Below are 27,979 nucleotides of genomic sequence, written 5' to 3' on the forward strand. Positions count from 1 at the left end.
TTGTGTCTACAATAGAAGCATTTGTCAATCTCTTGTGGTTTTTCAAGAACCTGGGAGCCCCATGTGAACGATTTCTGGAGATTGCTTATGTTCACCTTCATTATCAGTAGATTAACTGGCAGTAGTCAGCATTTACAACACCTGAGACTAGGGAGCTGGCACGCAGATGCCTGCCTTTGATGATCTGGGGGTTGATTTCTACACAGGCGTGCTGTTTCTTCACTGCCTTCGGGCTGTTAGGCTGCTTTTCTATTTGCATCTCCACCTATAGGGAGATGAGGTATAAACATTGAACCATCATTCATCTGTTTAATGCTAAAGCAAAAGATTTCCTGGGGTAGGTGTAGACACTATTGGCTGAAATGGTGTTTTGATTGCTCTGTGGACTTCATAGATCAATGTTAATATCCCCAAAAGACTTTCCACCCCTACCTGAGATTTTCAGACCTGCATGTTCTGAAGAATCATCTGGAAAATTTCTTACTTGGGACTGATGTGGACCCAGGAATCTGCATTCATAATGGGCAGGCGATTCAGATGCAAAAGAGATAAATCCACAGTCCATACTTTGACAAATACTGTTGTGTATTCTGCGTGTCTATTCCCCTCTTGGTGCGTTCTCTTCCCCCACCCCCCGATACAGAGGACTCAAAAACCCTGCAACCCCTGCCAGTGCTCCAACTATAAAAGGGCATTGCTTTTAAGACCTCATGATGTTGAAATAAATCAGGCTATTATATTTAATCAGATGGAAGAGTTCCATCTTGATTCATGCGAAATGCTTCATCTTCAACACCTTGGTGACAAGCAGGGCAGGGCACATCTACCAAGTACTACACTTTAAGCCTTAGAAAACAAACTGAGAACTTAATTAGCAGGTAATTGCCCAGTTACTTGCAGGTGGAGGCACTTCTTCCTGACTGTGATTTTGGTTGTTGATGTTTTCCTCTTAGACTTCACTAGCTTGTTCAAGGAGGACAGGACAGCTGTGACCCCCAGATCTGCACAACCTTCCTTTGGTTTCTGTGCCAGGCCATACAGGAAACATGGGTTGGTTATAAGTAGATTAGGGCAACTGGGACCCATTCCATTGGGTTTCCCAAGTCACCAGCAATTCCTCCTGGAAAAATGAGGAAATGGTCCAGGGGAGGATAAGGTAACTTTGTGCTTTCACTTGAGCAGTGACTGAGCTCAAAGACCCCACGTGGCCCCATTCTATTCTTGGCCTCCAGGCACTCCCATCAATGCCTCAAATTGAGTGGTTCTTTGTGGAGGTCATCCTGGTCCACTATCTTTTCCACCTTCCTGCAACAAAGCTGCCATCTTCTCAGTCTTACAGGATTTCCAGGATCTCTTCTAATCCTGCAAGTCTTGGATTCTACCATCTTAAGAAACCTCAATCTAGATCTTTCTGCTACAACAAGGTTTCTTTATCCTTGACCTCCAAGTTTATCTAGGGAGAAAAGCCTGGCTTCATAACCTCTCCTTCAGATACCCTTATCCCAGGCCTGTGGCTTTCTTAGGTCTGCTAAGAAAATTAGGGGATAGAATATGGTGACAGGAACGGAGCTAAGGGCTTCATAAGTATTCTCACCCCATCTTCAAATCAATCCTTTGAGGCAGATGCTCATTCTCTCTCATTTTACAGATGAGAACATTGAGACGCAAAGAGGTCAAGTCACAGGTCCCAAATCATGTGGTCTTTAATGGTAGAGTCAAGACATGACCCAGGACCCTCTGCAGCCTAAACCTATGCTCTTAGCCACCATTCTACCACCAAAATACCCCACCCCAGCTCCCAAGGAGCCAGCCACTAGGCCAGAGCAGAGAAGCTGGGAGTAACTGAAGCAAAATAAACCCAATAAAGAAATAGCCCTACCTGGTGTGATGGCTCACGCCTGTAATCCCAGCACTTTGGAGGCTGAGGGGATCACGAAGTCAGGAGTTCGAGACCAGCCTGGCCAAGAAGGTGAAACCCTGTCTCTACTAAAAATACAAAAATTAGCCGGGTGTGGTGGCGGGTGCCTGGAATCCCAGCTACTCGGGAGGCTAAGGCAGAGAATTGCTTGAACCCAGGAGGCGGAGCTTGCAGTGAGCTGAGATCGCGCCACTGCATTCCAGCCTGGACAACAGAGCAAGACGCTGTCTCAAAAAAAAAAAAAAAAAAAAAGAGGAAAGAAAGAAATGCCGCCACTCTACTCTGCTCAACCAATCTGGTTTGAAATACCTTAAAGCGCTTCAGAAAGCCTTCTAGACTCACAAGCGAGTTACAAACTTGGTTCAGGGACTGGTAAATGTGTGACAGAAAGAGAAGGAAGAATGTGTTTAGGGTCATAAAGTTGATGAGTAGAGAAAAAAAACGAAAGTCTCTAAATACTTTTGACATCTCAAGCTAGCTGGCTATAAAAGGTGAAGCACGATTTGTGCTTGGCAACCACAGATTTTTACACCCTAATCATAACTCTGCTGCCTAATAGTCCTGCTGCTAGAACTCAAAGAACATCCTGTCCTACCCTTCTGGAGAGCCAAGCTGAGGTTTACCAAGTGCTGCTGAGTGGGGTGGGAAGTTGGCTTCCTACTGGGCTCACAGACTCCTGCAGACCTAAAGAGGCTGGATGCCCTGGAATTATCTCCAGAGCATTCCTCAGCCCCAGCTGCCCTGTGTGCTAACCCTCCTGATAGAGGATCCTGCTGTTTCTATGGCAACGCTCCCTCCTCCCCATCCCCTGCACCCCTGTGGCCCAATGGAAAGGCACCTTCTCAGGTATGGAGGGCTTTGGTGTCTCTTTGGGAGCATGGTGGTTAAGACACCATACCCCTGGATGCTAGCACTGCTTCTCAGACTAGCCACTTAATCTCCTCGTGCCCCACTCTCCTCTTCTAAAAATGAGGTTAGCAGTAGTGCCTATCATATAGTGTTGTTGTTTGGGAATAAATGAGGAAATATTTTTAAGGTACTTGGCATAGTTCCCAGCTCACAGAAAGAGGTTGCTAATAATATTATTTATATTTCTGCTTCTAAGTATTAGGTTCCCAAGCCCCACCTCAATAGCCTAGTTTCCTTAATGCCACATCAAGTCAGGGCATCTTATAGCTGAAAGAAGCCCTAGAAGTCACCCTTATATAATTATTTTTTCCCTTTGTGATTTTCACACATATACATCTCTAAGAATGAAATAATAGCAGTAAGGTACTTAGTGTGTGCCTTGGATATAGTAAGTGCTTAATAAATGTTAGGGGGTTTTGTCGCTTGTTTGTCTAGGTAAATATGCATTCATCCAATAGTCACTTATTGAGCATCCTGGTTGCTGGAAGATGTACACTTAGTATAAGACATGGCATTTCCCCAGGAGGGAAATTTATAACCAAATCAAAAAGAGAAGAGCCAGAAAACAATTAGAGAACAGTTGAGGGCCTAACTGTGCCACATTTTCAGGTGTGACTATTATCACACCTGAAAGGAGGAGAGAGATTCTCTCCGTTTTTAACAATGACCCAGAATTCATATATTCAAATAGTATTGTTTTCAAAGAACAAGGATATAGGCTTATCTCAAGGATCTTCTTGTCACTCAAAAATTCTTTAAATTATTTTTAATGGCTTCAATGCTGGAAAATCCTGGACTTCTTAATGTTGGAGCAGGATGTATGGGAAATAGCAGAATGCCATTCAGACCCACATCTGGTGGAAATGTCATATCCACCTGTTTAAACTGGATCCAGAATGAAGAGTGACAGTGGAATGAGGATTCCAGTTTGTCCAGCATGGCTCCTGAGCCAGTTCTGGAGCTCCAAAGAGGAGCTGATTCAGAGCCACTCCTACCCTGCCTCTCTTCCCACTCTTCCCCTTCTTCCAGCCTCACTCCCTGATATGAAAGAGTTGTCTGGTAAGAGACCAGATAGCCTTAATAGAGGAATGCAACCTACTGTCATCCTGGGCGCTTAAGTGCTTATCTCTCAACTAAAAAGAGCTGTATACACATTGCAATAGCTCTCACATGATGAGATCCCAGCTGTTTTCTACCTTAAAATCATGTTTCCACAAATTTTTTAATCCCCAAACATTCAATGAGGTCTGTTATATGCCAGACATTATGCTGGCTCCTGCCAGGAACACAAAAGCATCAGACCCTGTCTCTGACATTGAGCTGGTGGGAGAAGGTAGCAAACTGTAAACAGTAAAATTATTAAAGTGCCATGCTACACAATGAAAGCAGACATCCTATAAGACAGTTCACAATTCTTTGATAATCATAATTTGTAATAGAAGGCAAAAGGTAGAGAGTTCACTGCAGGCTGAAGTGGTCAGAGAAGGCTTTGGAGGGGAGGAGTCTAACCAGGGTCTTGACTGATGGGGAGGATTTGAGGAGCTGAAGAGAAGGAAATATCCAGAGCAGAAGAGTTTCGGGAAGGCAAACCTGTGAATAAGATTGGCCTCCGGGTCACTTGTAATTTCAGTCTGGCCACAACCTGAACTTGGCCTTCAGACAGAGGCATCCTCCCCACAAATTTGTGGCCTGGTGACCCTAATACTTTCATGGCAAATGACAGAGAGTCAACTCAAACTAACTTAAGCAGACAGGGCATTCATTGTCTCATAACTGCAAAGTTCAGGCATGGAGGTCTATTCATTTGCAAAGTATTACAACACAGTTTGTGCTAGGAGCCCTGATAATATTTCAGGGCTCCCTTTTCTCTCCCCTTTTCTACTCCACTGAGAGCTACTTCACAGGCTGGCTCTCCTGGTAAGGTAAGGAGGATGGCTTCTGGCCACCCTACACTCAGTCTCTGAGCTTAGCAACCCAGCAGGAAGAAAGGAAGTTTCTCTCTGGCCTCTCTTCTTAGCTCCTTCTCGATATCCTGGAGAAAGCAGATAAAATAGATTCCCTGGGAAGGCCTGAAGTTGGCTGTCACATGGGGAACAAATGGTACCATGGGGGTGGGCCCAAAAGACTAGAAGGACAACCTCTGGCTGGTCTGGAGAAGAAAGCAAGGCTGTGATATCTTATTCTGGAAAACCTCATCCCTGTTACAGACTCCCCAGAAAGACACAGGTCCCTGCTTCCTCCCAACCCCAGTGGCCAGGATCTTTTCACAGAGTAAAAAGAATTGCCAGAAAAGCCTGTGTACAGACAGCAGCTGCCTACCACAAGGCACTGCAGCAGGGGTAGCACCAGCGTAAACATCCAAGGTCATGTGGTGTTTTAGGAAAGGAACTGAGATCAGAAGACCAGGTTAGACTGGCACATGCTCACAGCCCAGAAAATGCCTTAGATGGATTTGGTGATGAGCAGGTAAGCAGAGCAGAATCCCTGCTGCAAGCCAGAACTCAAAGGGCTTGGGGGGCAGCTTTCAGACTGTAGATGTCACACTCAGAAGACTTCAGAGCCTAACACTGCACTGGACTGAATATTAAGTGGATATTGAAGGCATTTCCACTCTGCTCATTCTCTGCTTTTGAATTCTCAATAGCCAGTGAGTTCTGGGGCCCACAGCCTAATGGAGTAGCAGCTTCCAATTCTCCAGGTCAGAATCATAGAGGAGAAAAGGGAGCAATGTCCTACAGAACTTTCCACAATGGTGAAATATTCTACATCTGCAATGTCCATTGCCACATGTGGCTATTGAGCACTTGAAACATGGCTAGTGCAACTGAGGAACTGAATTTTTTATTCTATTTAATTGAAACTGGTTTAAAAATTCAATAGCCAAATGCAGCTAGTGACTATGTGTTAGACACTAAGCCTAGTGAACATCCTTTCTTTACCTACCTCCAGGGCTTGGAAGGGAAAAAGATAGGATTAATTAGAACAGAACATCCCAATCGGTGATCAAGCCAGGAAAAGCAGATGGTGTAGAATGGGAAACAGGGGAGACCCTAGTGTCAACCTTCTTCCTAGACACGGACACCAGCTGCCTGAACTCTGGCAAGTGTTATCCAGCTCTGAGAGTCACTGCTTCGGAAAAGGACTTCAAAAAGGTCATCGGAGGCTACCAGGTGGCTCCAAAACCATGGTCCAGTGAGGAAGGAAATACCTTCCACACCTTCCAATAACCCCACAGGAAATCTCCCCCGTGATTTTGGAGACCCCACATCCCATACTCTTCCTCCTCTATGGAAAGTATCTCACGCTGTGCCTGAGGACCTGAGGTCACACATCCTTGTCCATCAAAAGTCCCTCCAGGATTTCAGTTACATGTGTGTTAACTGACTGCCTCCCAGATCATCAGAGGAAAAGCTGAACTTAAATAATTTCCTGTCCAGGAACAAGCTGTCACCTAACACACTGGGAAAGCATCCAAGCTAGATAATAGGAGTGACGCTGGGCTCCACCCACAGCCTCCAGCCTAGAAAGGGACCTGCTCTATCACGACAGCCAGAGACTAGATGAATGGGTTCTGCTAACCCAAGAGAGTCCTAAACTAGTCCTAAAAAGACTAAAAACACAGTGAATTTATAAGAAAATAAGATGGTTACTTCCATTAAACTCAGACCCCAGCTGCTTACAGCCACCAGAAGCCAGACCAGGGCACTGTGCTGGTATGGACAGGGCTGGGAGAACCCAACTGTGGGAAATATTGCAGAGGCTGATGGATGACAAAGAGGACCATGTGCCAGGCTGAAACCAACTTGACTCCTTTCTGTGCACCTTCCATGTCTCACTCTTCCTCCAGCTTACAGGGTCAACCATCCCAAGAGGTAGGACCTTGACCACCTCCCAGCTGTGAGGAGGGTGAAGGCAGGAGCTGAACTCATGCCCGGGCTTGCACTGGCCCAGAAGGGACTTACACAAGTTCTAGGCTTTCTCTGACCATAGCTTCCACATCTATTTGGAGGTGTCCTTTTTTAAAAAATAAATTAAGCTTTCACACCCATATTCATTGCAGCATTATTCACAATAGCCAATAATGGGGAAAAACTCAAATGTCCGTGGATGGTTTGATGGATAAAGAAAATATGGGCCAGGTGCAGTGACTCACGCCTGTAATCCCAGCGCTTTGGGAGGCTGAGGTGGGTGGATCATGAGGTCAGGAATTTGAGATCAGCCTGCCAACACGGTAAAACCCTGTCTCTACTAAAAATACAAAATTTAGTTGGGCGTGGTGGTGCACACCTGTAGTCCCAGCTACTAAGGAGGCTGAGGGAGGAGAATCACTTGAACCTGGGATGTGGAGGTTTCAGTGAGCCAAGATCACGCTACTGCACTCCAGCCTGGGCAACAGAGCAAGACTGTGTCTCGAAAAAAATTTTTTTAATTTAAAAGTTAAAAGAAAAAATATGTGTATACAATGAAATATTATTCAGCAATATTATTCGAGAAAAATATTTCTGAAACATTATTCAGGAAGAAAAATCCTGTCAATGCTACAACATGGATGAAACTTGAGGACAATATGCTACATGAAATAAACCAGTCACAAAAGACAAATACTGCAGTATTCCATCTACATAAGCTATCTAAAGTAGTCAAACTCATAGATACAGAAAGTAGAATGGTGGTTTACAGAGGCTGAGGGGAAGGGGAAACAGGGAGTTAGTCTTCAGTGGATACAGAATTTCAGTTTTACCAGATGAAAAAATTCCAGAAATCTATTACATAACAATGTGCATATGGTTAACACTACTGAACTAGAGACTTAAAAACTGATAAGATGGTAAGTTTTACGTTTTATCACAATTTAAGTTTTTTTAAACAAAAAATCCAACCTGGGCAACACAGTGAAACCCTGTCTGTACAAAGAATACAAAAATGGGCTGGATGTGGTGGTGTGCACCCATAGTCCCAGCTACTCGGGAGGCTGAGGAGGGAGAATGGCTTGAGCCAGGGAGACAGAGGCTGCAGTGAGCCTTGATGGCACCACCGCACTCCAGCCTGGATGACAGAGTGAGACCCTGTCTCAAAAAAAAAAAAAAAAAATTCATCAAGCTTTTCATATATTCTCTTATCATACATGCCCATTGTGAAAAATGGGGAAAATTGGAAAAGTACTTCTTGCAAGTTGGTTTTGTTTGTTTGTTTGTTTGTTTTGCTTTGTTGCTTTTTTCTTTTCTTTTTTTTTTTTTTTTTTTTTTTTTTTTGAGACAGAGCCTTGCTCTGTCGCCCAGGCTGGAGTACAGTGGCGCAGTCTTGGCTCACTGCATCCTCCTTCTCCCGGGTTCAAGCAATTCTCCTGCCTGAGCCTCCCGAGTAGCTGGGATTACAGGCACCCGCCACTATGTCAAGCTAATTTTTTGTATTTTTAGTAGAGACGGGGTTACACCATGTTGGCCAGGCTGGTCTCAAACTCCTGACCTCGTGATCCGCCGGCCTCAACCTCCCAAAGTGCTGGGATTACAGGCGTAAGCCACCATGCCCGGCCTGCAAGTTTTGTGAATATAAAACCTGCCCATAATTTAAACATGATATTATAAGAATAGAAAAAAGCCATAATTATCTGCCCTACTCAGGGCCTTCTCTCCAGAGAGTTTTACATTTTTCTACTTTTAGATGGTCATTACCCTAACACCAAGTAATTTGTGACTAAAGTTTTATCTGTAAACTTCAGATATCTACAACTCCTGCCTAAGAAAAATGAGGGTGTTCTTTTTTTAATTTAATTTTTTGTTAGATAGGTTCTCACTCCATCACCCAGGCTAGAGTACAGTGGTGCTATTTCTGCTCATTGTAACCTCTACCTCCTGGGGCTCAAGTGATCCTCCCACCTTGGCCTCTCAAGTTTAGCTGAGACTACAGGTATACACCACCACACTCAGTTAATTAAAAAAAAATTTTTTTTGTAGAGACAAGGTCTCACTATATTGCCCAGGCTGTTCTCAAACTCCTGGCCTTAAAGCAATCCACCCACCTCAGCCTCCAAAGTGTTGGGATTACAGGCATGAGCCACTGTGCCTAGCCTAAAATGAGGTTTTAGATCAGTCACCCAACCTCTACCTTTCTTTTTAATCCTCTTGTTTTTAATAATTTACAATTTTCAGTTATTCTATTGGTTATCTTTGTAACATTTAACAATGTACTTAAAGCTCACTTGATTTCCAGTTGGGTCAAATTTCAACAGTCTCCTCTTGTAAAGTAAGTTAACTTGAACTCTTACCTGTCTTTCTACCAAGATGTCCCCTCCTATCGCCAACTTCTGTTAGTTTTACTTCTATATTTATATCATTGTGGTTGATAACATTTAATTCAATCTTTCTTATTTTACCATAGATTGATTCTAAAGGTTGAAAACCTATACACTATGTTTACATGATTATGACTTTGTCAATATTGCTCACTCAGTGTGACAGCACCGCACTTCCCTCTCTACGGGTCCACTGTCATAAGGGAGACGACCTTTGATCACTGTGGGGAATACCTGGTTATAAAGGTGTTTGATGAATACGAGGGCTCAGAATCTCCCACATTTATGCAAATGTTTAATTTCTACAAATTTTTCGCAGTTAAAACAACAATAATATCAGGGCACAGAGTATGGAGAATATCATCCTAAATGAAGTCAATCGTTGCCAATATGGGAAGGTCTCCTGTGATCCACCCAAATAGTCTTCCCACCTGCCTGACTTGCCTCTGTAATCAGTAATTCACTCCTTTGCATTTAAGCAAAGCCCTCCACAAATCTTCCTGGGAGGGCCACACATTAAGCAGCTGACACCTTGGTGCAACCCATTTTATCAGATTGCTGCCTTCCTGTATGTCAGGAAGGGTGAGCCAGCTTCTATAAGCATGGGACGCCAAGTAGGTGGAGCTGCTGCATGGCCAGAAGGGGAAGACAGCTCTTCCCTGACTTCCCAGTCGCCAGCGAGCCCCCACTGGGAAGGGCAGTGGGTAGCAGCTGAAGCTTTCCTCGCTTCCAGCTCCCATTCTCACTGCTGACTAAGGTGTGTGGAGGCTGATGTTGGCAGCACTGTTAAAGGCTGAGATGCCGCTGCAGCTCCAGAAGTGCCGGGCTGGCAGCAGCCGCCTCCCCAACACAGCCCTGCAGGCTTCCACCTGCCCAGAGCAATCGAGAAAAAGGATGTCAGGAGGTCAAAAGAAAACCAGGGCAAAAGACCCTAGGGAAAGAGCCATAGGCTCTAGGGAAAACCTGAAGGAGCTTCGGAAAAGAGGGCTGAGGGGTGCCATCTTCTGCCTCCAAATACTGGGGTTGACCTAAGCTGAGAAATGTTCTTTTTTCTCCTGCTTTTTCATCATAGCTCATATCATCTGTGAATTGTCTGCTCTGTGCCTGTCTCTACCATATATACGACTTCAGGCTCCATGAGGGCAGAACCTGCCCTGTCTTGTCTCCACTACATCTTTATGCCTAGCACGGTGCCTGGAAGACTGCAGATGACTGAATGAAGCACTAGGCACATGCAGAATTGGTATGCTTTTTGGTTTGCAAATGTCCTTCTCCTCAGCAGGTCTGTAACTTACTCACCTCTGTCCTTCCACATGCAAGCAGCATTAGCTCAACACATATAGACTAAATCCAACTGAAGTGCTGAGAATCAAAGGAAAGGATTGTCTCTTCAGCCAAAGCAAGGGCCTTTTGGGTTGGTTTAGGGAACTAGGACAAGCCAGGGCCTCCAGTGTATTATTAGTTTCGTGCAAAAGTAATTGTGGTTTTTGTCCTTTTTTTTTTTTTTTTTTTAAGGCCAAAAACCACAGTTACTTTGGCATCAACCTAGTAACGCCCACCAGACTTCTTGCAGTCCGGGGTTGTACAAGTGAGTGCCTATTAAGGAGGAAGAGAGACTCAGACACCAAGAAAAGCAGCTTTTGGTGTCCATTTTATATATTTACAGTATTAGTAGATACACTCACATCTGTGAGAAAGGATGTCTATCCAGGAGTTTTCACTCCAGCTTTCTTTGAAATAGTAAAATGTTGGAAACAACCTAAATGTCCCATTTATTGAGAACTGGGTTAAATAAATGATGGTAATTCCATATAATGTAATTCACTGTGGCCATAAAACAATGCAGAAGCCCTTTATGTGTTGATACAGAACATTCTCCAAGAGGTACTGTTGTGTGTGTGTGTGTGTGTGTGTGTGTGTGTGTTTTGAGATGGAGTCTTGCTCTGTTGCCCAGGCTGGAGTGCAGTGGCATGATCTCAGCCCACTGCAACTTCCACCTTCTGGGTTAAAGCGATTCTCATGCCTCAGCCACCTGAGTAGCTGGGATTACAGGCACATACCACCATGCCCAGTTAATTTTTGTATTTTTTAGTAGAGACGGAGTTTCACCATGTTGACCAGGCTGGTCTCGAACTCCTTGCCTCAAGTGATCCGCCTGCCTCAGCATCCCAAAGTGCTGGGATTACAGGCATGAGCCACCATGCCCAGCCAAGATGTACTGTTAAGTGAGAAAAGTAAGGCACACACAGTATGTTGTGTACATTTGTGAAAAAACAAAAAAAGGAAGAAGAGTACATACATATGTAGTTATTTCTACATGTAAAATTCTCTCCTGATAGAAATAGAAGAAGTTGGTAACACTAATTGTGGGGAAGAAAACCACATGATTTGGAGACACGTAGTAGGGAAACTTCACTTTTCTACCTTTTTTTTTTTTTTTTTGAGACGGTGTCTTGCTCTGCCACCCAGGCTGGAGTGCAGTGTTGCTGTCATAGCTCACTGTAGCCTCAAACTCCTGGGCTCAAGCAATCCTCCCACCTCAGCCTCCTGAGTAGCTGGAACTACAGGCACATGCCACCACGCCTGACCCTACCTTTTGAATTTTGAATCATGTGACTGTGTGATTGATTGACTGATTGATTTTTTATGTTTTTGAGATGGAGTCTTACTCTGTCACCCAAGCTGGAGTGCAATGGTCTGATCTCGGCTCACTGCAACCTCTGCCTCCCGAGTTCAAGCGATTTTCCTGTCTCAGCCCCCGTGTAGCTGCGATACAGGCGCGCACCACCATGCCTAGCTGATTGTATTTTTAGTAGAGATGGGCTTTCACCATGTTGGCCAGGCTGGTCTCAAACTCCTGACCTCAGGTGATCCACCCACCTCAGCCACCCAAACTGCTGGGATTGCAGGCGTGAGCCACCACACTCAGCCGTATTTTTAAATGTAAATAAAATTGAACTTTGAAATAAATAATAACAAATGCCTCATTTATGCCAGTCGATATCGTTCAAATCTCTTTTTCAGTTTAGCAACTCTGTGAAATGGCTATGGGAAGATAAATTATCCTCATGTTCCAACTAAGAAAGCAGACTTAGAGAAATAAGGTAAGTACCTAAGTGCATGTGTGCACATGTGTGATAATGCAGGCCTGTGTGAGGTGTGTGAACATGTGACTTTGTGTGACTGTGTAATGCACATGTGTGTGAATATGCATGTGTCAGACTATAGAGCATGTGTGTGAATGAGTGACTATGTAAAGCACACGTGTGAGTGTGTCAACACTGTGTGTATGACTGTGAAAAGTGTGTGTGGGTGTGTATGAACATGTATGTGTGGTTGTGTAAGGCACATGTGTATGAATGTGTGTGAACATGTATGTGTGAGACCATGTGAAATAAAGCATGTGCACATGTGCCCCTGAGGCCTGGGAGGCCTGGCCTGGAAGAAACCAATCATAGAGGTGTCTCCCTGAGGAGACAAAAAGCCATGGGAGCAGGAGCAAGGGGAGGAGAGGAGGCTGGGGTGCAGCTAGGCCTGGAGCTTGGAGAGAAGGCCTAAGGTGCTGGTCGCTGGAAGAGCACCACCATGCCTGGGTCTGAAGTCCTCAGGGCCAGTACCCACCAGGGCCAGAGCCCAGGAATGGCATTGCTACCCCCGGAGGAGGCTTTTCCTGGCCCCATCCACATCAGAGAGTAGGGGCTGGTCCAGTGAGCTCCAGCAGGAGCAGTCATTAACCATGGAAGCTGACTCGGTGCAGCTGGAGGTGGAGTTGGACGTGTCTGCATCTCACTGGCAAGCTGCTTCCCTCTTCGCTGCATGCTCCATTCCTGAGCAAACGCTAGAGCTACAGAGACACAGCCCCCAGCCTCTCCCACCTCAGAAAGCTGGGAGGGCCCAGGCCTAGGGAAGGGATGGTGGAGTGGACAGGCATCCAGGAAAGGTATGGGGATTGGAGGGGACATGGAGAATATTTTAACGGTGGGTTTGGTGTGGTCTTGTGCAAACTGCTGTGCTGGGAAGGTGAGTGTCTACACTGCTGGCAGTTTCCTCTTCATCCTGCTGCAGCACCTGGCACCCTCCATGCCTCACGATGGCCAGATGTTCCACTGTCTCCATGGAATGCAGACGTTAATGTGGCAGTTTGGTGTCTCTCCTGAGCATTGATGTCCTTGCCAGGCTGCTGAACCTCTGTGTGTGAGTGCACGTGAGTGTGTGTGTGTACTGTGTGAACAAGTGTAAGGGGTCCTGGAAAGGGGCCTATCTTGCCCTTGGAGCTGAGGGTAGCACCACTTCTTCTTTTTTTTTTCTCTCTGAGACAGAGTCTTGCTCTTTCGCCCAGGCTGGAGTGCGGTGGCTCCATCTCAGCTCACTGCAACCTCTGCCTCCCGGGTTCAAGCAATTCTCCTGCCTCCACCTCCTGAGTAGCTGGGATTACAGGTGCCCGCCACCACCCCCGGCTAATTTTTGTATTTTTAGTGGAGACCGGGTTTCACCATGTTGGCCAGGCTGGTCTCGAACTCCTGACCTCATGATCCACCCTCCTCAGCCTCCCAAAGTGCTGGGATTGCAAGCGTTAGCCACTGCGCCCAGCCGCACCACTTCCTCTTAATGCTCCTAAGAAAGCCCAAGCCACAAAGGTACAAAGCAGGGAAGGGCCCTGTTGTGGGTTGAATTATAACCCCCAAAAGATACTGAAGTCCTAACTCCCAGTACCTGTGAGTGTGACTTTATTTGAAAACACAGTCTTTGCCGATGATCAAGTTAAAATGGGATTGTTAGGTTGGGCCCTGATCCAGTACGATTGATGTCCTAATTTTAGGGGGACATTTAGACTTACAGACACAAATAAGGGGAGGACACCTTATGAAGATAAGGGCAGATATGGGGTGATGCATCTGCAAGCCACGGAGCAGCAAAGATGGGCAGCAAGCGCCCAAAACTGGGGCAGAGCATGGATGTGTGGTTGTGTGAGCACATGTGTATGACTGTGTGTAAACATGTATGTGTGTGGCTATGTGAAATAAAACATGTGTGAATGTGCACCCCGCAGCCTGGGTCAGATTCTCCCTCAGAAGGAACTAACCCTGCCAACACCTTGATCTCAGACTTCAAGCCTCCCGTACTATGGGACAGTAAATGTTCTAAGCCATCCAGTGTTGGTGCCTTGTTAGGACGTCCCTGAGAAAGTAACGCAGGCATGATAGCACGCCAGTCAAGAACGTGGAACTGAGTCTGAATCCAGCTCCACCACCCAGTGTCGCCACCCTGGGTAAGTCACTCAAGTTCCAGGAGCCTCTGTTTCTTTCTTTTTTTTTTTTTTTTTTGAGACGGAGTCTCGCTCTGCCGCCCAGGCTGCAGTGCAACGGCCAGATCTCAGCTCACTGCAAGCTCCGCCTCCCGGGTTTACGCCATTCTCCTGCCTCAGCCTCCGGAGTAGCTGGGACTACAGGCGCCCGCCACCTCGCCCAGCTAGTTTTTTGTATTTTTTAGTAGAAATGGGGTTTCACCGTGTTAGCCAGGATGGTCTCAATCTCCTGACCTCGTGATCTGCCCGCCTCGGCCTCCCTAAGTGCTGAGATTACAGGCTTGAGCCACCGTGCCCAGCCGAGCCTCTGTTTCTTAAAGTGGGACTGGGAAGAGCATCGCCCTCCCAGGCCTGTTGTGAGGATTCCATGGGTTTGGCCCACTGCCAGCCACATGCTAAGGGCTTAGTAAACTGTGGCTGTTATTGTTATTAAGAACACAGCTGTTTTCAGGGGCTCTGTCAAAATTCCTGATGACACAGTTATCTCCAACCTGCACAAAGTCCAAACATGAGAAACCAGAAGAGGAAAACAGAAGAAAAAGCCATGTTGTGGAGGGCACACTGTGCCAGGCATGGTGCTGTGTGCTTTCCCAGAGGAATTTAAATTCTAGGCTGGGCGCGGTGGCTCATGCCTGTAATCCAAGCACTTTGGGAAGCCGACGCAGGCAGATCACTTGAGATCAGGAGTTTGAGACCAGCCTGGCCAACATGGTGAAACCCGTCTCTACTAAAAATACAAAAATTAGCAGAGTGTGGTGGCACATGCCTGTAGTTCCAGCTACTGGGGAGGCTGAGGCACAAGAATCGCTTGAACCCAGGAGACAGTGGTTGCAGTGAGCTGAGATCATGCCACTGCCCTCCAACCTGGGCGATAGAGTGAGACCCTGTCACAAGTAAATAAATAAATAAATTCTAGCATTCAAAAGTCTCATGAGAGGGAGACCTGGGACCCAGCGGAAGGACCTACAGGTGGGGATGGAGGGTGAGGGACAGGTCTGATAGGGGAAGTGAGGCAGGAACCTCCAGGGGAAGGGACACCCAGGCCCTGAGTGCCCCTATGCCCCCTCCCTGCCCAGCCCCTAGCCATGCCCGCCATCGTGGGGAGGTGCCTCATGGGAGATGTGCAGACCACAAACATCACGGCCAGTGGAGCCAGAGTCACCCGACCTGCAATAATGCGCCTTTCTGCCCCAGCGGAGACAGAGGGCATTGTGTGTGCGGCTGCGGCCTGAGACTCGCAGCACAGCCTGCCTCTCAGAAAAGCATGATTGTCTTGGGCAACCTCTGCAGCCTGGGGCTGCCGAACAGTACGTCACAACAAACCCAGAGCAGTCGAAGGGACAGCCACCCTCCAGGGACACAGCCCCTTTGAGACTCCAGCCTTAGAGGCCCCAAGGAGCCAGGGCAGAAACAGGAAGCAGGCCGAGGTGGGGGCTTTGAGACAAACTGGGTAATTCGGAGTGGTGGAACCTTTTCAAAGACCCTGGAATAGAGCGTCACAGAATCTACAGCCAGGATTTGTCAGGAAAATCAGTGGTTATGAGGAGAGGGTGTGTAGTTCAAATCCCCACTGGGGCATTCACTGGCTGGGTGATTTACAGCAGAATTCTGCAATTCTGCTTTGTTTCTCTCAACCCATAGATACGGAGGTTTGGGAGGATTGAAGGAATTGATGTCTGATCCCTGGTAGGCATTCAAGAAATATTCGCTGTCATAGTGATTATCAATCCATATTGTTCCAAATAAATTAGAAAAGCAAAATGTTTAGCACAGAGCCTGGTACCTAGTAGTTGCCTAATAAATACTAGCCCGTGCTCTTCATCCCTGACTTCTGTCCAAGAAGCCGCAGCTTTGGGGAGGCTAGCACAGTGGCCTCCTTTCTTGAGAGGCATCCTTTCTCCAGCAGAGAAAGGGGTTTGGTGAACCTGCTGACAATCACTCTAGGCGAATGATCCTGTTCAGTTTCCTCCTCAGGGCTGGGCGCCAGCCAGCCTGGCGGTAGCTTCTGTTTTGCAGGTAGGAGGCAGTAGCCAGATACAGACAAGAAGGCCTTCGTTCACCTGCCTTTGCTGTGCCTCCCAGTGAATTCACATCCTGTGCTCTGCCTGAGCCTCAGCCTGGCCCAGTTCTTGGGAGATTACCTTTCCTTTATCGCATGTCCAGGCATCTAGAAGAGCCAACACCCTCACCCCAGTCAGCAACCAAATGAGCTTCCAGAGCTCCGACTAGCCCTGCCCTGCCCACAGCTCGGGACCTTGCAGGAATTGGGAGGGAATGTGCCTCCTGGGCCCATGCCCAGCTCTGACTGAGGCTGGGCTGAGGGCCTCTCCTTGTCCCTCCCCCACAGACACACAGGGCTTTATAGTCAGATTATGCCATGGAAACTATGCACAAGGCCTGCCCCGTTCACATGGCCTCAGAAGAAAAAATAACAGGGCCTCCTCTCTCTGCCAAGACCCACAGTCCTTGCAGGCCTGAACTACCAAAGCAGACCTCTTATGTGAAACGGGTCCCTGTAAAAATCTCAGGAGGTCGTGCCATTGCACTCCAGCCTGGGCAACAGAGCGAGATGCCGTATCAAAAAAAAAAAATCTCAGAAGGACTTGTTTGGGGGTGCCCTTAAATCATTCCCCCTCCCCCTGCCCCTGGCCCTCAGCTTCTCTCTCCTCAGACATCTGGAGGGCTCCTCCCGCCAGGAACAAAGCCTTATATGGCGATGTCCTTCTGAGACCAGCTCATTTCCCTCTCTAGTATCTTCCTTAGGCCCTGGGAGCCCCACTCTGATCCTCCCCGAGCCGCCCTCTTCCTCTTGGGATGAAGTCAGCAGAGCCAACAGGGCGTGTCCATTTGAGCCTCGCCTGCCTTCCAGACCTGTGGTGTCTAATATGGCAGCCACTAGCCACATTTAGTAATTTATTCTTTATTTTTATTTATTTATTTATTTTGAGAGTCTCACTCTGTCATCCAGGCTGGAGTCCAGGCGAGATCACGGCCCACTGCAGCCTCGACTTCCCCAGCTTAAGCGATCCTCCCACCTCAGCCTCCTGAATAGCTGGGACTACAGGCGCATGCCACCATGCCCGACTAATTTCTCCTATTTTTTGGTGGATGCAGGGTCTCACTATGCTGCCCTGGCTTGTCTCAAACTCCTGAGCTGAAGTGATCCTCCTGCCTCACTCTCACAAAATGCTGGGATTAAGGGGATGAGCCACTGTGCTGGCTTTTTTTCTACTCAAGATAGTACTTTACGCATGTGGCAATTTAAATTTACATGTTACTCAATTACAAATTTTTAAATAAAAAAATCCAGTTCCTGGCCAGGCACGGAGGCTCACACCTGTAATTCCAGCATGTTGGGAGGCCAAGGCAGGCAGATCACTTGAGCCCAGGACTTCAAGATCAGCCTGGGCAACATGATGAAACCCCATCTCTACTAAATAATACAAAAATTAGCTGGGCATAGTGGTGCATGCCTGTGGTCCCAGCTGCTCAAAAGCACTGAGGCAGTAGGACCACTTGAGCCCAGGAAGGGGAGGTTGCAGTGAGCAGTGATTGGGCCACTGCACCCTAGCCCAGGTGACAGAGTGAGACCCTGTCTCAAAAAAAAACAAGAGAGAGACAGGATTTCACTGGGTTGCCCATGCTGATCTCAAACTCCTGGGCTCAAGTAATCCTCCTGCCTCAGCTAGGAGCACTGGGTCAGCGTTCCAGAAGCCGAATTTCTAGACGGGTAAAGCCATGGTGTGGGCGGGGTGGAAAGGCAGTGAGTTCTGTATTGCAGGGTGCTTCACTCAGGGCCTGGAGGACACCCTGCCTGGGATGCTACAATGTGGCCTTTTGCTTCAGATAAGGGAAGAGCCAGCCCAGACGAGTTCTAATGTCTCATTTATTTCTGGCATTCAAATTCTGGGCCTGGAACTGCTATAGCCAGAGGGGTTTCTCCAAGAAACAGAAGCAGGACCCACAGATCTTTGCTGTCTTGGTTTTCAGCATCACAAGACTCTGGCTCCTTTTCTAGATTCAGAGTCTGGCCCCTGGCCGCTGTCTCAGGCTGCCTCCCTCTACCAGTTCCAGGGCTGGGGGCTGGGGGCTGGGGCCCCTGAGAGCACGGGGTGTGTCAGAATGGGGAAAGTGACCAGGGCTGGCATGCAGAGTTGAGTCTAGCTAGTGAGCTGGGACGAATGAACCTGAGAAAGAACAGGTCCAAACAGGCCCCAGGGAGGCTTCGGGAGCCAGGGCCCAGGCCACAGAGCTGAACAAAGCACTGTGAGTCAAGCTGGGCAGGAGATCACACTGCCCTGTGCCTGGGCTAGGCTTTCACTCATGATTCCTGGGATATAAGCATGAGGGCTAGAGGTATAAGCACAGGCCTGCTAGGGCTATGGCTCCATTTAAGGAGCCAGAGAGGGTGAAAACGTGGTGACTCCAGTGACAAGCAAGAGTTTACTTGTCATTGGCTGTACAGAGAAAAGGGAGGACTTGGTTTCTTCAGATGTATCATAAATTGCTACAGGGTTAGGCTGAAGAGCCTAGGCTAAGATCCTGTGTATCCACCAGAGGGAGGCACAGCATTGGGCTCCTCTGGGAGGGGAAGAAAAAAGGAACTCGTGTGTGTTTAGAGCCTGGCACCATGTTCCGTGTTTTCTCCAGCTTACACTAAGGTGATATTGACTATGTGCCAGGCATTGTCCAAGTACCACACACACAAGTGAAGGAAGCTACCACACAGAGAGGGTTTGTAACCTGTCTGAGGTCACACATCTGGCAAGGAGTGGAACAAGAATTCAAATCCAGGTGCCCAGGTGCTCTGGCTCCAGAACCAGGCTTTCCCCACTCTGCTGGCTGCTTCTCTAGGGCCCATCTTCATTCCCAGAACCACCGCCGGGAAGAGTATCACAACCTCCATTCTTATAGAAGCAAAGCTCAGGCCCGCGCAGTTAAATGACTTGCTCTCCCTAGTCGTAAGTGCCGTTAGCCAGTTGCAGAGCCAAGATTCAGCCCTGGGTCCATGTGACCCCAGTGCTCTTTCAGCCACCCCACACTGAGTCTCCAGGAGGGAATCAGATGAGGATTTATTTAGCACAGCTACTTTTAAAGTCACAACATACAAATTTTGTTTTTAAAGAAACAAAGCGGCCGGGTGTGGCGGCTCACGCCTGTAATCCCAACACTTTTAGAGGCCAAGGTGGGTAGATCCCCTGAGGTCAGGAGTTCAAGACCAGCCTGGCCAACATAGCGAAACCCCATCTCTACTAAAAATATAAAAATTAGCTAGGCATGGTGGCGTGTGCCTGTAGTCCTGGCTGCTCAGGAGGCTGAGGCGGGAGAATTGCTTGAACCTGGGAGGTTGAGGTTGTGATCAGCCTAGATCGCATCACTGCATTCCAGTCTGGGTGACAGAGTGGGACTCTATCCAAAAAAAAAAAGAGAGAGAAAGAGAAGAAAAGAAAAAAGAAAAGGAAACAAAGCAATGAAATCTCTGTGAGAATGCTCGTGCAATCAGGCTAGATGAATTGTCTGGGCCTCAAACAAATCGGCAGTGAAAAGAAGCGAGGCTTTTATTGAAATGGATTCCACGCCATTGTTACCGTAACTTCAGGTGTCAGCTGCTCCTGTTGACATAGAGCATATCATCCCAATGGCTCAGGTGAGAGGAACAGGATTTGACAAAAAGAATCCTTTGTGGAGTTGACCCATTTTCCAGCTTGAGAATAAGTTCAGTCAGCTCCGAGTTAGGTTTCTGCCTCTGGTCTCTTCTCATCGTCCCCTGCCCACAGCCTGGGTCCCCACCACTCCCCCTCCCTACCTCATCCCTCTCTTGTGTCTAGAGGTCAGAGTGGTAGAAAGAGCTCTGCACTTCGAGTCAAAGCACCAGGTCTAGTTTGTGTGTGTGTGTGTGTTTGTGTGTATGTGTATGTGTGTTTGTATGTTTGTTTGTTTTGGTTTTTTTTGAGACGGAGTTTTGCTCTTATTGCTCAGGCTCCAGATCATGCAATGGCGCCATCTTGGCTCACCACGAACTCCGCCTCCCGGGTTCAAGTGATTCTCCTGCCTCAGTCTCCCGAGTAGCTGGGATTACAGGCATGCGCCACCATGCCTGGCTAATTTTGTATTTTTAGTAGAGACGGGGTTTCTCCATGTTGGTCAAGCTGATCGCGAACTTACAACCTCAGGTGGTCCACCCACCTCAGCCTCCCAAAGTGCTGGGATTACAGGCATGAGCCACCGTGCCTGGCTTGTTTGTTTTGAAACAGAGTCTCATTCTGTTGCCCAGGCTGGAGAGCACTGGTGCAATCTCAGCCCACTACGACCTCCACTTCCAGGGTTCAAGCGATTTTCCTGCCTCAGCCTCCCAAGTAGCTGGGACTACAGGCACCCGCCACCACGCCTGGCTAATTCTTGTATTTTTAGTAGAGATGGGGTTTCACCATGTTGGCCAGGCTGGTCTCAAACTCCTGAACTCTGGTGATCTACCCACCTTGACCTCCCAAAGTGCTGGGGTTACAGGCGTGAGCCACCGTGCCCAGCCCAGGTCTAGTTTTGTCACCAATTAGCTGTGTGAGGTTGAGTGAGTCACTTAACTTCTCTGAGACTCTCTGGAAAATTGGAACCCAGTGACCTTCAAGATCTTGACTAGTTCCAGGGCTAGTGCTTGTCATTATTCATTCACTGGGCTGGCTTGAGTCAGGCATTGTGCTAAATGCTGGGGAAACTGAGGTTACTAGTGCCTATTGCTGGCTCTAAGGAGCTCACAGCCTAGCACTGTGACACAATTCCGCGTGACAAGCATCCTAATGGAGGCAAGCTGGGACCATGCTGACCCAAAGCACAGCATTCTTGCTGGGAGAGATCAGAAAGGCCCCAGGGAGAAGGAGATCTTTGTGCTGAATGTCAAATGATAAGATGATGAGGGACATTGGAGCAGGAGGAACAGCATGCACAAAGGCACAGAGCTGTGGACCAGCACAGCACACCAGGCCCCTGCAAGTCATGTGGTGTGGCTGGGGCAGAGGCTGCATGTAAAGGAGAAGGAGTTGAGTCTTCAGAGATAGGCAGGGGCCACATAACACCAGCACAGGGACCTACAGAGGATTTTAAGCAGAGGATCGGCAGTCTGACAGGTTTGGAAACCACACCAGTGGCAAGAAGGATGAGCAGTGGCAACTTCTGGGGTCAATCAGAAAATCATTCCAAAAGCCAGAAAGACTGAGGGCCTCCACTAAGGCAACAGCACCGGGCATGGGAGAGAAGGCAGAGATAAAAATTGTTCTCATTTAAAGAGGAAGAATGTACAGTGACAGAGTGGGGGCAGAAGTCAAATAAAACAAGGGGTCCCAATTTCTGACAGTGGTGCCTGGGTGGATTAGAAACCAGAAGGAAGAACAGGCTTGGAGGAAAAGATAATCAAGTGTGTGTTGTATGTCTGAATGGATGAAATTCCTCTAGTTCAGAAAACTTGTATTATTTTAAAGGGCATTTAGAAACGATTACCTTGGCTAGGTGTGGTGGATCACACCTGTAATCCCAGCACTTCACGAGTCCGAGGTGGGAGGATTGTTTGAGCCCAGGGGTTGGACACCAGCCTGGGCAACATGGTGAAACCCCATCTCTACAAAAAAATAGAAAAATTAGCCTGGCATGGTGGCACATGCCTGTAGTCCCAGCTACTCAGGAGGCTGAGGTGGGAGGATTAGCTGAGCCCAGGCGGTTGAGGCTAAGTGAGCCATGATTGCACCATTGCATTCCAGCCTGGGCGACAGAGCGAGACCCTGTCTCAAGGAAAAAAAAAGGCAAAACAAAAATATGACTATCTTATTCTGAAAACCTTACAGTAATGGAGATATTGTTTTGAACCACTTTCAAAACCATTTTCATTATCAGTAAGCCATATGTTCTCATTGCACCACAGGGCTTGTGGTCCTAGGGAAGGAGAAAGGTAGACACCATCTAGAAAAATCCACAGGCCAGGGAAGAAGGAAAATATGATGGAAGGGAAGTCTCTGAAAAACAGAAAGAGGAAGTGTGAACCCTCTGGAGCTTGAAGGGAGTGATGGGAATGGAGATCAGCTGCCAGTGCTCTCTCACCCTTGTCAAACCTTGTTGGTGGCAGGTAGGAAAACTCCACAGAGGTCAAGAGCATGTCAGAGACAAAAATGACATATGTTACTAGATGTGGTGGCTCAGGCCTGTAATCCCAGCACTTTGGGAGGCCAAGGTAGGAGGATTACTTAAGCCTAGGAGTTCAAGACTAGTCTGGGCAACATAGTGAGACCTCATCTCTACTAGAAATAAAAAAGTAGCTGGGTGTAGTGGCTCATACCTGAAGTCTCAGCTACTTGGGAGGCTGAGCCTGGAGGATTGGTTGAGCCCAGGAAGTTGAGGCTGCGGTGAGCCATGATTGTGCCACTGCACTCCAGACTGGGTAATAGAGTGAGACCCTGTCCCTCCCAAAAAACAAACAAACAAACAAACAACAATAACAAAACAAACAAACAAACAAAACGTGTGCCCCACTTTTTTTTTTTTTTTTGAGATAGAGTCTCACTCTGTCATCCCGGCTGAACTGCAGTGGTATGATCATGGCTCACTGCACCCTCCGCCTCCCAGGTTCAAGCAATTCTGCCTCAGCCTCCTCAATAGCTGGGATTACAAGTGTGTGCCATCATGCCCCAGCTACTTTTTATTTTTAGTAGAGACAGGGTTTCACCATGTTGGCCAGGATGGTCTCAAACTCCTGGCCTCAAGTGATCCACCCACCTCAGCCTCCCAAAGTGCTGGGATTATAGGCTTGAGCCACCACACCTGGCCCCATGCCCACTTTTTGATTGGAGCCCTAGAGCAGTCAGTCCACTTCCAGCATGTCCTTATGTCTACTTGGAGTGGCTCCAGCAAAGTAGAGACAACTTCATGGTGTGTTGAATCTGAAAGAGGGACCTTAGGTGTTCCACCCCTTTCACACTGCCCCACCTCAATTCCCCTTGGCTTGAGTGCAGCCAGGAGAAACCCAGAAGTCCCTAGGAGGCCCTAGGGAATGCACAGGCGATTTCGAGCTGAGAGCCTGTGGACCTGCCTCAGGCTGAAGCCAGGAGGTAAATGGAAAGCACTGGGGACATGGGAGGGGCTCCGGTTTGTATCTACAGGACCAGCAGAGCTGGCACAGGACCCACAAGCCAGGTTAACCACCAGGTCCCCCTAGCCAGACCCTGACTATGGACATCAGCAGATGTAAAGAGAGCAGCACAGGCCCCCGCACCCAGAGTTATCCACAGGGTGGGGCTGGGAGCAGGAGAGGCAGGAAGGGGACACACCCAGAGAGGAGGTGACAGTCCAGGCAGGGATTTGGCTGAAATTTTATCCAAGCAAGGCTGAACTAACTTAATAAAACTAATTTACAGTGGAAGAGCCTGGTTTTCCTTAATTGTCAAGTGTAAGTTCTCCCACCTAATATTAATGGGAATGAGAATTGTGAAGTTTATCTCAGTTCTAGAGAATAAGGGGGCACTTCTCTTTTTTTACATAGCTGAGTTATAGTATGTAATTCTGACACCTGTCGAATTTTTATTTCTTTTATTTTTATTGTGCTTGAGATGGAGTCTTGCTCTGTCACCAGGTTGGAGTGCAGTGGCGTAATCTTGGCTCACTGCAACCTCCACCTCCCAGGTTCAAGCGATTCTCCTGCCTCAGCCTCCCAAGTAGCTGGGATTACAGGTGCGTGCCACCACGCCCAGCTAATTTTTGTATTTTTAGTAGAGACAGGGTTTCACCATGTTGGCCAGGATGGTCTCGATCTCTTGACCTTGTGATCTACCCACTTCAGCCTTCCAAAGTACTAGGATTACAGTTGTGAGCCACCACGCCTGGCGGAATCTTTATGTTTAAGTCAGGTTTATGAAATATAATTTACATACAGTAAAATTCACCCTTAAAATGTAACTTTCAAGCTGGGCATGGTGACTCATGCCTGTAATCCCAGCATTTTGGGAGGCCGAGGTGGGTGGATCACCTGAGATCAGGAGTTCAAGACTAGCCTGACCAACATGGAGAAACCCTGTCTCTACTAAAAACACAAAATTAGCTGGGCGTGGTGGCACATGCCTGTAATTCCAGCCACTCAGGGGGCTGAGGCAGGAGAATCGCTTAAACCTGAGAGGCGGAGGTTGCGGTGAGTTGAGATGGCAACATTGCACGCCAGCTTGGGCAACAAGAGCAAAACTCTGTCTGAAATGAGTTTTGGCAAATGTGTACAGTTGTGTAACTATCACCTCAGTTAAGATAAGGACAGTTCCATCACCCTGAAAAGGTTCTTCATACCCTTGTGTAGTTAATCATGCTCCCTTTACCCCCTCACCGATCTGATGTCCATCTTAGTAATTTGGCCTTTTCCAGAATTTTATTGGAATAAAATCATGTAAAATGTAGCTTTTTTTTTTTTTTTTTTTTTTGAGACAAGGTCTCACTCCTGTTGCCCAGGCTGGAGTGCAGTGGCACAATTTCAGCTCACTGCAACCTTGACTTCCCAGGTTCATGTGATCCTCCCATCTCAGCCTCCCGAGTAGCTGGGACCACAGGCGTGCACCGCCACACCCAGTTAACATTCTGTATTTTTATAGAGGCAGAGTTTTGTCATGTTGCCCAGGCTGGTCTTGAACTCCTAGGCTCAAGAAATCCACCCACATCAGCCTCTCAAAATGCTAGGATTGCAGGTGTGAGCCACCGCACCCAGCTTGTGCTAAACTTTTTTTTTTTTTTTTTTTTGGAGACAGAGTCTCACTCTGTCGCCCAGGCTGGAGTGCAGTGGTGCAATCTCGGCTCACTGCAAGCTCCACCTCCCGGGTTCATACCATTCTCCTGCCTCAGCCTCCTGAGTAGCTAGGACTACAGGTGCCTGCCACCACACCCGGCTAATTTTTTGTATTTTTAGTGGGAACAGGGTTTCACTGTGTTAGCCAGGATGGTCTCGATCTCCTGACCTCGTGATCTGCCTATCTCGGCCTCCCAAAGTGCTGGGATTACAGGTGTGAGCCACCGTGCCCCGCAGCTTGTGCTAAACTTTTAAACGTATTTCCTTGACTACCTCAGCTTCCTTCTCCTCCACTCAGCCTTCTCTGCGAATTGCTTTATATGGACAAAACTGGAACCAGCAGCAACCTTCCCAGCTGCCCCAGCCCCACCACCAGACCTTTGTGTGACAACAGTCCCCGGGGTCTTGGGTCTGGATTGTTGACATTCTAATCTTATTGGTTCTCTGCAATGCTTGCTTTCTTTGGGTTATTTCTCTCTTTTCCACCCTCCCCTCCTTAGGACACAGAAACTCTTTCTTCAGATCCCTTCCCACTTATAGCCCCCTCCTCTCCTCCTCACCTGTTGGCCCTCTGCCCTGGCAGCCTGCTTCCCCAGGGAATCCGTGCCTAAGGGCCTCCCTCCCTTCCGAGCACTCCTCCCCTTCTGCACAATCTTCCTCCTCTCTTCTCATCCTCTGTCTTCTGCCACCTTGTTCTCTGTGCCCAGGCCCTCTCGTGATCTCATTCGCCACAGATACACCCTGCTGCCTAGCTCCCGCCCGCAGGCATCATTTGATCGATGGGTTTGAGGTTTGTTGACAGTTGGGGTTTTTCTCTCTCAGTGAGGAAGAAGCAAGAAACCTCAACACTGCAATTTCCTCAACTCCCAGTGATGGTGACAAATTCTGAGGCCCCAGGGAGGGGGCTGTGTTTGTGTCTTCACATGCCCTGTGGAGTGTTGTCCTCACAGTGGTAAAGAAATAAGGAGGTGAAAAGGTAAGACAAGAGGGAGTGGCACCTGTGCTTAGGGGCAGGGCTCTGTCTGATGTGGGAGGACCTTAAATGTGTCTCTCTTCTCACCTATGCCAGACATTTGCAAGCTGACTGCCCTCAAGGAGCTGTGCACACCTTCTTCACCCACCATGAGGCTGAGCAAAGGGTCACACCCAGGGAACTGAAGCTCTCCCTGTGTCTCGAGGGGTGGGAAGGCGGTGTCTGTGGTTATCCACCTCCATTCAGAGCCAAGTGAGTTCAGACTGCTGGGTTCTAGTCCTAAATTCTTTCACTGACTACCCCTGAGGCCTTGAGCAAGTGACCTAACCTCCTCGTGCTTCCGTTTCCCCATCTTTACAATGACAGTCATCATGGGGACAAACTCACTGGGCTGTAGTACAGATAGGATGAGAGCAAGCCGGTGAGCAGAAGACGGGCTCAACAAATGGAAACCACTGCTATCCTCATCACTCTTACTATCTCAATTTAGGAAACAAGGATCCCAACATCGCAAGCTATTCCAGGTGAAGCTAAAAAGAAGATAATCCCCAAGTCTCTGGGTAAAGAAACTCACTGCCACCCTCAATCAAATCAAAGCCAAATTCCCTGATGTCGGTAGTGAAGGGGAAGTCCCCCCAAGGGTGAGGTGGAGTGAGGTGTGGCTTTCCTTACCCCTTGGTGGTACCAGTGAGACAAGGGAGAAATCTCTAGGGAAAGGTGAGTCTTGCAGGGCAAAACACAACCAAGAGATCGAACCACTTTTCCCATGTGGAGAGTCTCCTGCCAGCCAGAGCCAATCTCAGGAAATATAAGTTCGATTTTATTAAGGAAACCAACACGCTTCCTTCTGTCTAATGTAGCCTCTGTGTTATTCACATTGTCGGCTCCCAGGATGTGAAATGTCATCCTAGTACAGAACCCAGAAAAGCATGGACTGAATGTCTCTTTAGAGAGCTTTAGCCAACTATTTAAAAAAGTGGAGTCTACCTTCCTAACAGAGTTAATAATCACATGCCTTTATAGGGAGCAGCAGTAATAGTTGAGGCAATAATAACAGCTGACTTTTTCTTTTAGCAGTTGCAATATAAGATTCATAACCATCCTGTTAAGATGGTATTATTTACAGTCATCACTCAGTATCTTTCTGGATTGGCTCCAGGACCCCCTTGGATACCAAAATCCACAGATACTTGGATTTCTGAAATAAAATGGTGTAGTATTTGCATATAACCTAGGCACATCCTTCCATATACTTGTTTGTTTGTTTGTTGTTTGTTTGTTTGTAACAGAGTCTTACTGCTTCACTCAGGCTGGAGAGCAGTGTCATGATCATAGCTCACTGCAGCCTCAAACTCCTGTGCTAAAGCAATCCTCCTGCCTCAGCCTCCTGAGTAGCTGAGACTACAGGTGCACCACAGCACCAGGCTAATTTTTTTTTAAGTTTTCATAGAGACAGGGTCTCGCTAATGTTTATGAGGCTGGTCTCAAACTCCTGGGGCCTCAAGTGATCCTCCTGCCTTAGCCTCCCAAAGTACTGTTATTACAGATATGAGACACTGTGCCTGGCCAATCTTCCCTATACTTAAATCATCTCTAGATAACTTATAATGTCAAATATTAATACAATGTAAATGCCGTTGTTATACTATATTGTTTTTATCTGTATTATTTTTGTTGTATTGTTGTTTTTATTGTTGGGTTTTTTCAATATTTTCTATCTGTGGTTGATTGAATCCACAGATGCAGAAACTGTGGATATGGGAAGCTGACTGTATTAGAAT

The 27,979-nt window shown here is 47.6% G+C and overlaps 1 protein-coding gene and 1 long non-coding RNA gene across 2 annotated transcripts in view; one reads left to right on the forward strand and one right to left on the reverse strand.

The window, feature by feature from the left end:
* The window catches only part of PLEKHG3 (pleckstrin homology and RhoGEF domain containing G3), a 73,869-nt gene extending 47,949 nt beyond the window's left edge, over window positions 1-25,920 (reverse strand). The window contains exon 1 of the mRNA XM_033187741.1: window positions 25,786-25,920. The gene's annotated coding sequence lies outside the window, so the exon portion shown is untranslated. The remainder of the gene's footprint in view (window positions 1-25,785) is intronic.
* A 135-nt stretch (window positions 25,921-26,055) lies between these two features.
* Window positions 26,056-27,462, forward strand: LOC117069473. The gene is made up of 3 exons (XR_004431560.1): window positions 26,056-26,201; window positions 26,295-26,450; window positions 26,689-27,462. It is a non-coding gene; the product is annotated as an uncharacterized LOC117069473 (long non-coding RNA).
* The last annotated feature ends 517 nt before the right edge of the window (window positions 27,463-27,979 follow it).

This window comes from Trachypithecus francoisi, unplaced genomic scaffold, assembly GCF_009764315.1.
Source record: "Trachypithecus francoisi isolate TF-2019V2 unplaced genomic scaffold, Tfra_2.0 Lachesis_group3, whole genome shotgun sequence".
In the NCBI taxonomy this organism is placed as follows: domain Eukaryota; kingdom Metazoa; phylum Chordata; class Mammalia; order Primates; family Cercopithecidae; genus Trachypithecus; species Trachypithecus francoisi.